The sequence below is a fragment of the Dromaius novaehollandiae genome, chromosome Z (genome assembly GCF_036370855.1).
Source record: "Dromaius novaehollandiae isolate bDroNov1 chromosome Z, bDroNov1.hap1, whole genome shotgun sequence".
NCBI classification, from domain to species: Eukaryota; Metazoa; Chordata; class Aves; order Casuariiformes; family Dromaiidae; genus Dromaius; species Dromaius novaehollandiae.
The window spans coordinates 65746876-65759423 of NC_088132.1; positions in this window are offsets into that span (position 1 = coordinate 65746876).

A 12548-nucleotide genomic window follows, 5' to 3' on the forward strand; every position below is an offset into this window, starting at 1 on the left:
TTGTCTCTTAATGTCAGGGCAGTGGGCTGGAAACAGGAAGATTTTAGTGCTGTTGAAAGGTATCAGCAAGTGAAGAGTGGTTTGGTGAGATTATGTGCTCTGGAGGGCCTAGTTGTAAACTGAGATAAGCTGATGAAGTTTCCATCAGTTGCCAGATAATCATAGCTCAACTGAAGGCCCTTGGGGTAGATTCAGCTTTCAGGATTTTTGTATTTGGCATCTTCTTTCGCTGTTGGAGACGGAAAAGGGCAGTTTGGATAGCGTGTGAATGCCTCTTGTGCTTCACATGGCTGAATTTGAGCTCCTGCTATCCCTGCTACCTCTACTTGGGGCAGAGGGGACAGGACAGAGGTAGTGCACCAAACTGCCACTTTATTAACTGAATCCGTAGAAGAGGGTGCCAAAATCAGGAGCTGGGTTTGGCAGCTGCTGGGGCTGACCGTCTGGTGCTAGATCATCGCAACTATAGGCTTGAGCATGTGCACATGATTGAACGTGGTGCTAATTGTTAGCAATAGTTTCTGGAACGGTTTTGGCCCTGACCAATTAGCACTGTCCCAAACAATGTCTGAGCACAGTCTGGGAACTCGCATGGGCCTGGGACTGTTCCTAATAAGCAGTGTGGATGAGGCCATTACGGGGTTTGGATTGTTTTTTTGGAGCAGGGGAGGAGAGGGGAAAGAGTTTAGCTCCATGGATGTGAGCCGTGCCACGTAAGCAGAGCTGCATCAGGGGTACAAAAGGGTCCCTGGACTGTTTATTTACTCACATGAATGTAACCATAGTGTTTGCTGCTGAAGTATTATCGTATAGTAGTCACAAATGCACGAGAGACTATTTCAAGACAAATAACCATAGCTCTCCAGAGACAGCATGTGTGGCAATTCCAAGTACACAGTTTACCGTGAAATTAATATGCACCAACAGTCCCTTGCAGTCTGGTGCCTAAGAAAGGAGAGAGAGATTATTTTTTCTAGGTTTGGAAATTTTTAATAGAGTTAGAAACACACCTGTAAGATACTCCTATATAACTTTAAATTGGATATATAATGTTTTATCTGGTTGGCTTAAAATCATGTAAATGTATCCACACATGTAATATACCATCTTTTTAAATCATTGTGTCTTAGGTTAAACTAACCAATTTGTGTGTGTATACACGGTCTTAGAAAATAAAGCGTTAAATGCTGTATGCCAAAAATAATTCAATACAAGTCAATTTTTGAGGTGACCGCAAAAGATTCATTCTAAGTCCGTATTTTCATGAAGGCTTAAACTTTTCATTCATAATTCTGGCTGCAAACTGGTCTTCTGTCACTGATATACTGTGAAACACTGTCCCTCAAGATTGAAACAGTTCATGTGCCAGCACTTATTGTGCTGTACAGTATGCTCACAGTTCCTATTGTCTCACTCTATGAGAAAGCTTATTAGCTTAACTATGCAGAGTTAGAGTCATGTTTTCTCTTCACATGTGAGTTGCACACATTGTGAGAATTCAAGAGGAAAATTTAACCTTTTACTTTTTTCTTGTAAGAGTAAGGTTGTGCAAGCTTTACTCTATGTCTGAGCAAATCAGTTCTGATACAAATAGTTTTCTAGTCTGAAACAAACTGCTGTTAGCAGTGATAGCAAGATTCTACAGATATTCCTGCATGTATCATTATTGTGAATTGTTGCATTTCATTCTGGATGATGTAGAAGAGCCATATAGGAAGCAATAGTTTCTGTCTCAAAGATCTTTACAGTTTAATGAGGCAAAGAACTGATGATGACTGGTGAAAAGGGCTACAACATACTAGCAAACTGATTATACTGGTTATGGCTACATATTCTCAGTTCCATTTTGCTGTTGGTTGTATTGCTTTTACATATGGAAACTCATTTCAATGCTTGGTAATTCTCAGATCCTGACCCCTCTGGTACTTAAGCATGAAAGTAGCTTAATATGCAGTTATTTACATTAATGAGCATTTATAGGATTGGACCTTAGTTTAAAAAATATTAATTTTTAGGTTGGAAAATATATTTTATCTTTTTAAGAGCTCACTTTATAAGGAGTGACTCCTTTGGCTCCATTTTATCCAAAATGATTTCTCTTGCTGATGAAATATCAGCTGCAGTTCTGCTTACACTTTTTTCCCTGAGTATTTGCAGTGAAACAAAGATTATTTCTCCTAGATAGTCGTTTGTAAAACTTACTAGACTTTAGGTGTCAGGATAAATTTAATGGGAGATTTTGTCCCAAATGCCAATTTCTGCATTAAAAGTTGAGCATAAAGACGTAATATTTAGGGATTTTAGTGTTTACTTATGTTCTCTACATGGCAGCCAGGTTGGTAAGGAATATGACAATACTCTTAAAGTCTGTTTGATTGTATATGAAATTTAAAGTGCAGTTTGAGCTGTCTGGATTTAATTTCCCCCCCCCCCCCCCCCGCCCCTTTCATATGGGGGAATGAAACATCTCAGCTCATACAGGAGAAAAAAATTAAAACCAGGCAACGCCAGCTCCATTGTGAGTTCCACATGCAATCAAACAGCCGCCTAGGGAAACTCCCCTTCCTGCCTGCACTGCTGCCACTTGTGAACTACAATTAAAAAAAAAAAATCACTTTTTATACTCACTGCTTTCAGGCTAGACATTGACATGTGAACCAAAATCTTCTTTTTAACTATTGCCCGGGAGGCCACCAAAGAATCCCAGCTGACCCCCTGCCATCAGAGTGAGTGATGGTAGGCTGCTGGTGTTGCAGCTCGCTTCCCTCAGGCTGCCACCCTGAGAGATCCCACCATCCACCATCGGTGTGAGTGACATTAGCCCACTGGGCTTTGAAAACACTTTTCAGGTCGGTCATCGCAGAGAGATAGCATCCTTCACACACACCATCAGGGTGAGTGACGTCAGGCCACTGGGGTTTAAAATACAGACCCTCAGGCTTGCTAAGCTGACACTGCTGAGAAAACTGCTTTTATTGTTTTACATCAGCAGGGACCTCTTTGTCATTTTTTGTATTGTTTACTTAGAAGCCAGACTCCCCCCCAGCTCCCACCCCAGACAATTATTAACATCTGTAGGATAATTTCTACTTTTTTTTTTTTTTTTTTTTTTTTGAGACTGGAGGTGAAGCAGATTTTAGTCTTTGAATTTTTATAGCCATCTGCTTTCTCATAATATTTCTGAAAGATTCTGGGTGTGCCTGAGTATTTGTAAGTGGAAGTGTCAGAATAATAAAAGGAGAGCAATTCTTGGAGATTCTGGTCCTTTTAGCAGTCCAGGTCAGATATGCCTTGATAAAAAATGCGAATGATAATCATTCTTCCTTCATAGTTTTTCCTGAGGCTCATGGAGAATTAAGACTTAACGAAATGGTTCTCTCCAGTCGTGACAGAGTATATCTGGCTCGTGCTTGGTATTCCAATTATGCTGCCAAAATTAAAAGGATTCTCTCTGGCCAACCATCATAAAGATATATATCTGATGGTTTTGATAGGATATGATCAGGTGATAGTATAATTCAAGTGATGAGATTTTAGGTTCTTTGTGAAATAATACATGGGTGTTAAGAAAAAAAAATCCTAAATTGGTTAATATGAAAGAAAAATACTTTAAAATGGTGAATATATAATACTACTGAAACACTATGTCACAGAATTACATCTAGTGCACTAAAAGTACCAGTTTTCTGAACTTAAATTCCCTGTCATTCAAAATTAGGAAATATTTCTAAGTGTATTACTGAAAAGAAGTTATTGCTTTTCAAATATTTATATTTTAAGGTTTCTAATTCTTTATGAATAAAGAAAACATAGGCACGCTAAAATAAATGCATTTGAGAATTTAGAAAAATAAATTACGGGAGAGATTGCTTGCTCAATTGCTAATTTATTTAAAGGGAATAGACCTATATTAAAATTAACATTTTGTTTGTCTGATTTGTGATTTTATTTCCTTTTTCTCTTCCTTTGCTATGTGCCATTCAAAGCTCAGTCTCTTTCTCATTCGATCTTCATTTGGATTCATAAGCTAATTCTGGAGTTAGATTTCACAAGAGGTGTTATGTAGAGTAGCATCATTCTGTTAGAGAGGTTTGAATGTTTTTTAAAAATTGACTAAAATATTCTCTCTCTTCTGTTTGGTCTGCCTTTTTTTGAATGGCATCAACTATGGATTCCAGATGGTACCAGTTTCATTGAAGGAACAGGCTTTTTAACGGTTTCGAGAGATTAGCAGAGAATTATTAAAGTTATGTAATAAAAAATTATTTTGATGAATCAACCAGACTGTCCAATAAGATATATAGGAAAAGAATTTGCTATAGCCTTATGAGAACTGAAATATAGAACAGAATATGGAAATACAGTGCAATACTAGATCAGACTGAGGTCCTTTCCTGTCAACAGTCTGTCTCTAGTACAGAGAGTACCACTGGCACCGCTGCCAGGTACTTCTGAGACAAATGCAGGGAAGGATGACATTAAGTCTTCCACACTGACATTCTAATCCTAAATAATATTCTTAATGATTAAGATTTTTCCTACCCATAAATGTTCTTCTTTGAAAGATGCATTTTTTACGAGTTTGATAATATTCTGTGGTAGTAAACACCACAAGCTAGTTCTGTTTTGTTTGGGGTTTTTTGAATTATTTTCCTAAATTTTCAATTAGCCCCACCTCGCTTTCATGTAAACAGGACTTGAAGGCCAACTGTTTTTTTTCCACCCCATGCAAACTGAATTGGATCTTGGTGTTTTGTGGTTCAGAACCACAGAAGAGATTAAGAATCTGACCACTGTGCTGCAAAACTTGCAAGAGATTTTAAAGGAGTGATTTTGCTTTTTCTCCTGCCTGTAACAATCCATAAGCTATGTGCCATTTTGCTCCCTTTTTCTTGACCAGGCTGAAGAAAGCGCTGGTTTCAGCTCTCTTTCTTTGTGGTGTTTGCAGGAGTTACTGCGTTGCTCAGAGTTCACTGGAATGCAGACTCTCGTACTGCCTGCCTACCCCAACAGACTCCCCTGTCTAGTGTGTTCTGGGAAAGGGCAGTGTTTATTCAGCTCTGTGCAGTTTTGGGATTCCCCTCCCATGGAAATTCCCAGGTCCCCATCTGGTCAAAAGGGAGACCATAGTATAACTTGTGTGAGGGCTGATTCATCTGTCACAAACCTAGCATTGCAAACCCCATCTGGCCAGAAGTCAGAAGTTGCACCCAAAATGTCATGAGTTTGGTTAAAAGTTCTTTTAAAATAATAAAATGTAGTTTGCCTCCAGACTTTTGAGGTCTTTTGGTTCACTCAGTTTGCATATTCAAATTTTCTTACAGAAGCGTGAAGACTTCGTTGGATCTTTGCTGTAAAATGAAAATTAAGTTTTCTCTTAATTGTGCCACTTGGGAGGCTAAGATTCATGACAGTTACCAACAAGTCTTCTTATCTTTGACTGTGCGTGTAGAAAAAGGTAGATTTCCCTATTGCAGCTGGAATCTGAAATCAAGGGACTACAAAAAGGAAGGCAGCATCCCAGTTGGGTTGTGCTTGCTTTGTCTCTGAGTGCTTTGGATAAGGAATTGCAAGCTCTGTATCTGTTCACTTTATGCACTGGTGTGATAGAACTGCAAGTGGCCACACATGCATTCATGGCGTTTTTGGCAAGTGGCCACACTTGCACCCTTCTGTGTTTGGTCAAAGGTGATCAAAATCTTTTGCTAAAATGCAGCCTGCTAAATGGTACTTTACATTTTGATTACAACCATCACTGCATTTTAATACATCAGGACTTCCAGAAAGGTTAGTTTTGGTGACAAAATTAGTTTCTACAAAAAAGATTATGGTGCCAGGAAAATAATATGATTTCTGTAGAGCAGCTGTTGGAATTCATAAGGACTAATGATTCTGTTTCCATGGAAGTAAATTACCAAAATATTATATATTGGCAGAATATTGTTTAAATAGAATATTTTTCAAATTCCCAGTAAAAAGTTTCTGACTTATTTATAGGAAAAGATGTTGAATAACTGTCTGGTTCTACTCACTACATTGGTGAAAGTATGCTATGCCCTCTTCAAAATAATCTATGGTCAGCCTATGGGCTGTATGAATATATTTTTTAATTCAGATGCTTGGCAGTGGCAGCTTTAGGTTGCCCACCACACTTTTTCCAAAATGTGCTCTTATTTTTAGGAGTATATGCTTCTGATTGCTTATTCAGAATTAATTATCTGTTTTCTCTTCTTCTTTACTTCTAAATAGCTTTCTATGAACTCTTTTTTTATTGGTTTAATCAAAGTGGCATCTGTGATGCACTCTATTTTTCCTCATCCTAAGATATTACAGCTTGTATAAAACTAATCACAAAAATGCAGTACAGAAAAAGGTTGTTTGCTTACCTATACTTTTCAGTATAGTTTTGTTCTAAGGGCCTGAGCTCTACCTTGTCATTAGTAGCATACACAGTCAATTATGGGATTATCATTCTAGTAGCTGTGCAATTTCTATTGCATCTTTTCTTGATGATTTTAGAAAGTGCTATAAATGAGTTATTTCCTCCATTTCTTTATTCTATTTAAGGTAATATTGTGTAATTTAATAATAACTTTGGGACATAGAAAAGCCACAGGATTTCTACTTAGAAGAAATACTTATATTCTTAATTTTGGAGACTATAGCTTGATTACCAAATCAGACTTCAGAGTCTTTAAATCGATTGATAAGTTGTAGGCCTATTGCAACATCTGGGGAGAAGAGAATGGTTCTCTCCTATGCCATTAAAGGCTTAGCCTATTAATAGCTCTTTGCCACTATCAGCCATTCGGCTGCAGGACACTGTCATACTGAAGAACAGATTACTTATATCCAACAGGAAGCAGTGCCAAAGCAAAACTGACATTAATTCTCAGTCAAATTAATTTGAACTGTTATTTTGAGATAAATTAAGTAAATAAAAACAATTCCCTAAAACATGTTAATAAAAGAAAGTCATTCATGCAGTCTTATTTTAATTTTGGGTCACTTTCTACTTCATTTTCTATGACATTTGCTTGACTAAACTGTTGTTGCTGTGCTTTGTATCAGATTTAGTTTTCATCGAAGGCAGTTGTATTGCAACACAAAAAATCCCACAGAAATAAATTTATATTTCATCTGAAGCAGAAACTGCTAGACAAAAATAGGTCTTTTCCACCCAGTTCAATATTACTGCCGAGTTTAATTTTAGCTAATATAAACAAAGAGTGAAGTTATTTACACTCATGCCTTTTGACTCAGACATTAACATGTCAAGATTAAATCAGGGAGGATCTAATTGATCCATGTGTTGTGAAAGCAAGGCTCTTCCATATGAAAAGCTGTATGAACATTACTTTTTCTCTTCCTCCTCCTCAGTGAAATAGTTAAGTGTTTGCTAGATTAATTGTTTTTTTAATTTACCTCATCTTAGCCCTCTTCTAAATTTAGCTGTATATTTATTATTCTTCTCCTTACCTCTCTTCCCACATTTGTTGTGACCTCCGAGCCTTACATTAGCAATTATCTTTCTTTGAGTCATTTTTTTTCAAAAAAATATTCATCTTGGAGAGATTATCTTGTTTCATGAAGAAGGTAGAAACAGGTTGAAATGAGAGGGACTTCATCAAAGAGACTTGTAATCCCTGTGTGTCCGTGTATTCTTCTTGTCAATTCAGAGACTATCCTAATAAAAAGCCTTCTTTGAAACTGCTGTTCTCACATAAATTCCAGCTTATATCCTTGAAGTGTAGTGGAAAAACAGACAGAAAACTAATACTGTAATTTAAGTTACAAATGTGTTTAGCCCTTTTAATAAACAACAAGCTAAATATTTTTATAGATCTCATGTTTCCCGCTTTGTTATGTGAGGTTTTTGAGATCTTTCCTTTTTCTCATTCTCTGTTTTACTCATCAGAAGGTGAAGGATAGTAATATTACAACAGGGTAATAAATTCCCTATACATGTGTATATATGTCAGTGGCCACAGAAATTGTGACTAAATGGCAGATACAATAAGTATTCTTGGGCATCTTTTGTTAGTTTAGCATTTAGGTCACAAAGTGCATTTCCAGGCTGTCATTCTACGGTGAGCAAGTTCTACAACATCAATGTTGTTTTAGCTTTTTCATCAGCTGTGTAACAGCATTGAATTAATAATTTTCAGAACTTTTTCAGTGTTCTTAATCCACCGTAAGCCATAAAGATTAATTTTTAAACAGTACTTTTCCTGCACAAATCCTCTGCCCATGTTTCTGTATGGTTTCATTTTAGTGCCCATGAATCCATACTTCTATTATTGCTTGCCCCTTTTACTGGAATTCTTTGGAGGAAAGTGCTATCAGGGTTTTCCTTTTTGCAGAAGGGGGTGGTTGTTCTGAAAATAGAGAGCACAAGATGAAATAAAAGGGTACATTTATGAACAACATGAACATGATGGTCAAGGTTTTCTATTGAATCTTTGTGATTCAGAGAGGATCACTGACATTCTGCATGAGAACAAAGGCTCTCAGAGAAATTTAAGAAATTAGCAACATATTCTGAAAGCCTGAATTTCATCTCAAGCCTCATGTTCATTTCTAATTTTGATGAATCTTAGAAATGGAAAATAATATTTCTATTCTCAAAGACTGTTGTTAAGCTATGTAACAACTGCATGAGTAGCATATAAGAGGTTCAAACAGTTTAAAGAGAACTTTGTAGCCTCATGTATAGGTATTGGATGTACCACTAACTTATATTACCTCAGTAGAAATATATATTCAAAAACAAATGCATTTTTCAATTTTTACTGTTGCATTTTTCATTGACGTATCACTGACTATTTGTATTTTAGTCTAAATTGCTTTATAAGGTTTCCTCAAATCTGTTTAATGGCCAGCTCTATTTCTCACACTAATACAGCCTCCTTTATGCATTCAAAGGGAATATTCATGGGCTCGGAGAAGGTCAGAACATACTAAAATACATTGCTGAATTGAGGCCTAAATTTCCAATAAACTGAAATGCAGCACAAAACTGAGATCCTCAAATAAAGCGGAAAGACCTGCAAGAAAGTACAGCTTCCAAAAGATGATAGAAAAAAGAGGCTTTAAAAAAAAAGTTTGTCACAGTTTTCTGCTTGGATAAAACAAATGTGAAATGATGTGAAATAGCCTCATTATTCACAAACTTGGAGGTTTACACTACAGAAAGACAACTAGAATCAGAAAGTATAGTAAACTTAGAGAAGGAATTCTCCCTTTTCCTATTTTTTTCTGTCTTTAAGAACACAGATTACAGTGTTGAAACCTGTTTGTATGTTTCTGACCTTCAGTTTCTAGGGCTATTTCTTGAAAAATGTTTTGCTAATGTCCAAGTTATGAAGTCCATCCACAACAGTCACAATTCCTATAGTTAAATAATAAGCAATGTTTGATTTCTCAGCAAGGAAAATGATGTATTCAGCAAAATGCCAGAATTTTGGACATTTAGAATCAACTTTGTTTAATTGCTACTGACTTGATAATAAATAAATGGGAATCTCAGGAATTCTTTTGTAAATTATTTTGAACTTTTCCTTGAATAATTACCTTTACGACCCTCTCCGTCAGAAGAGCCTTCTGTTTTAAAGGTCTCCCTAAGAAGGTAAAACCTGTGTTTTTTTCCCTATCTTTACTATGGTTTGACTGTTACCAGGTTAAAAGTTTTCCATCACAGTTTGGATTCATTCAGTTCTTTCTGGGTGATATCTGTGTCTTCATCTGTACTGATCATATATCTTAACTTGTCATCAACATGTATATTTGAACATTTGTCTCAAGGTAATTAACAAATATATAAAATACGATATTTGAGGAGCACTCTGGTGTGATACTTCCTCTCTCAAGACTACATCTGATCATCTCCTTTTCCTTCTTTTTGCCATTTTCTACCTCCTTTAGCATTATTTCAGTAATCCCCACCTTCTCCTGGCATGACTTATGATACCTGCATGGTGTCATAACGTAACTTTTGCTGATGTCCAAGTGGATTATCTCTATTGCATTTCTGAATAGCCTGAAAATACTCATAGTCTTAAAATACATTATCTGATCAGAGAAAGATGGCAGTCTGACACACAGTGTCTGCGTGACAAAATTTACCTGTAGCATTTTGCCATCTCTTATAGCCTTCCTTTCTCTTCATTTACTCTTGTCTTCAAAATCTGTTTATGAAGTTATAAAAAATAAAGTTATCTGTTACAAAGTTTTGCACATTGTTAGGGTCATTCTAACAAGCCCATAGTTTCTTGTATCACCTTCTTCTCCCTTCTCAAACATAGATGCTACATTTGCTGGTTCAAAGGGTTATTATGGATAATGATCTTATCATTGTTTTACTGTAGACCAGCTTCATGGAACCTGAAACTTCTTGTGCCAGATCTTTAAGAAACAAGAATTATGAGCTACAGATTTCCCAGAACGTCCTTCACTTTTGCCATTTGATATACCAGCCAGCTGAAATATGTAAGACAGAAACTGAGCCTTGCTTACTAAAGGAAAACAAAAAACAGTACTGGGATGTCTGCAACTGTAAATATAAGTGAAAGTTACTTTTATGCAAAAATAAGCTCCAAACTCAGAGTTCCTAAGGAATGTTTTCGCTAAGAAGTTGATTCTAGCCTAGTACGATTTTGTTCTTGTTTTTGTATTATTCATTCCCTTTTTGACAAGTCACTAAGTAGTGTTTTTTATGGCATAGGTCATCCTCCTTTATTACAATAAAAGTAGATGGAGAGGAGTCAGCAGAAAGAAATCACAAAAAAAAAATTTATATTTCTCTATGAATCTATCTAAATATGTAGGAGGACAGTTGTATTTCTTTGTAGTATGTTAAGCCCCTGATATCCCTGTGGCCAGTTTCTGGCAATAGGTTTCCAGAATTAGAATAGAATTACAATGCAGGCTGTCCACAAATGTCTTGAAGATCTCTTGCAGAAGTGTCTCATGATGGCTGAAAATACACTTTATTTTCAGCGAAAAGCATGAATGTTTATTTTAACAGATTTTTATATGACAGGGCTTTTTTGTATAATAAAAAACTCTAAAGGCTTAGTGATTTTTATTTTACAGCAACTAAAACCCCACAACTTTATGGATTTTGATTGCAAAATAGTGCAGAAAAGATCCATGTTAATTTGCAGGATGAATATAGGCATTTTCTGAGGCCTCCCTTTTTTCATCTTACTTTTTATGGAGAGCAGAAATTAACATTTTTTGACAATATGGGTGGCATTTTATTTTACTTTAAGAGCGTAATCTCTGGAGATGGATGTGACTTCCTTGGTGAGGGACTTCTTGACTGTATCTTCTGCAAGCAGTCTACAGATCTTGATGGAAAGAGATATGTTGTCAAAAAAGTCAACTGGCCCCCAAATCCCCTCGTCAATAAAAGAATAAACATTTTTTTCATCTTCCATGCACAGACCAGGCAAGTGAGATCAAGGTTTTATTTTCAGATGATATCAAGAGAATTTTATGACAGATGTCTGTAGTTGCAGTTAGGTCTATTGGAATAATTAATGAATCTTACTGAATCACACTACTAAAATTAGCCTCAGAAATGCAATAGTCAGCATTTTGTACAACTTTTCCCTCACTTTTCTCACTGCCTTACCTTTATGTCATTAGAGTCTGGATTTCACTTTTATCAAAGCTGGTTGCCCATTTCTATTGCAGTGAAAATCCAAGCTAAAATCATCAAAGTGCTGACAGTCATTTAATGCCTTCCAACAGTTCTACCCAACACAGAAAGTTCTTCTAATGAAAGAATTAGAGAACAGCTCATCTTACTGCAGGAAAAAAACCCCAAAACAATGGGAGATCTTCCCAAGAACACCAAACTGCACACACAAAGGCAGTACAGATCTAGCTGGGGGAGGAGTAATACTGCACTGTGGCTCACTAGGAGAAGGCTAACCTGGGTGCTCAAAATCAGGTGCATATTAGTCTAGCTAGCACTGCAGGATAGATTCAGAAGCTGTTTTCACTGCTTCCCTTTTTGCCTGCTTCTTTTCCCACTGGATCAACTAGTACCCACTCCTTATAAAGTCCTAGTGGAGACAAGACAATACTGTTCCTGCTGTGAAGTATGAAGGCAATAGTGTTGACTGCCTAGTTCCTTTTGGAAAACCAGGGTGCTTTCTTTCCACTGGGATGTTACAAGAAGGTAGCTGTTAATTACCTGCTGTAAGATCATCTTTCTGGAATAAAAACAAAGCCACATACATAAGCATGTGTGATTTAACTCTTTTACTCACTTGCTAGGACTACTAATCCATCTGGCTCTTTTAATATGATTTATTGTCAAGCATTCTTCCTTTTTTTCCCTATATTTTACTGCTGTATCTTAATATTTGCTTTAGCTTTGTAAAAATTGCTGTGATCCTTTCTAAAACATAGCTTCATGATGTTTTTATGTTTAGTGAGTCAGATAAATTCTTCTTATACAGACAGATTGGTGACACATAGAAAAGGAAACGTGAATGATCTATGCACATCCCCTAGTTTAGATAGTATCTCAGATT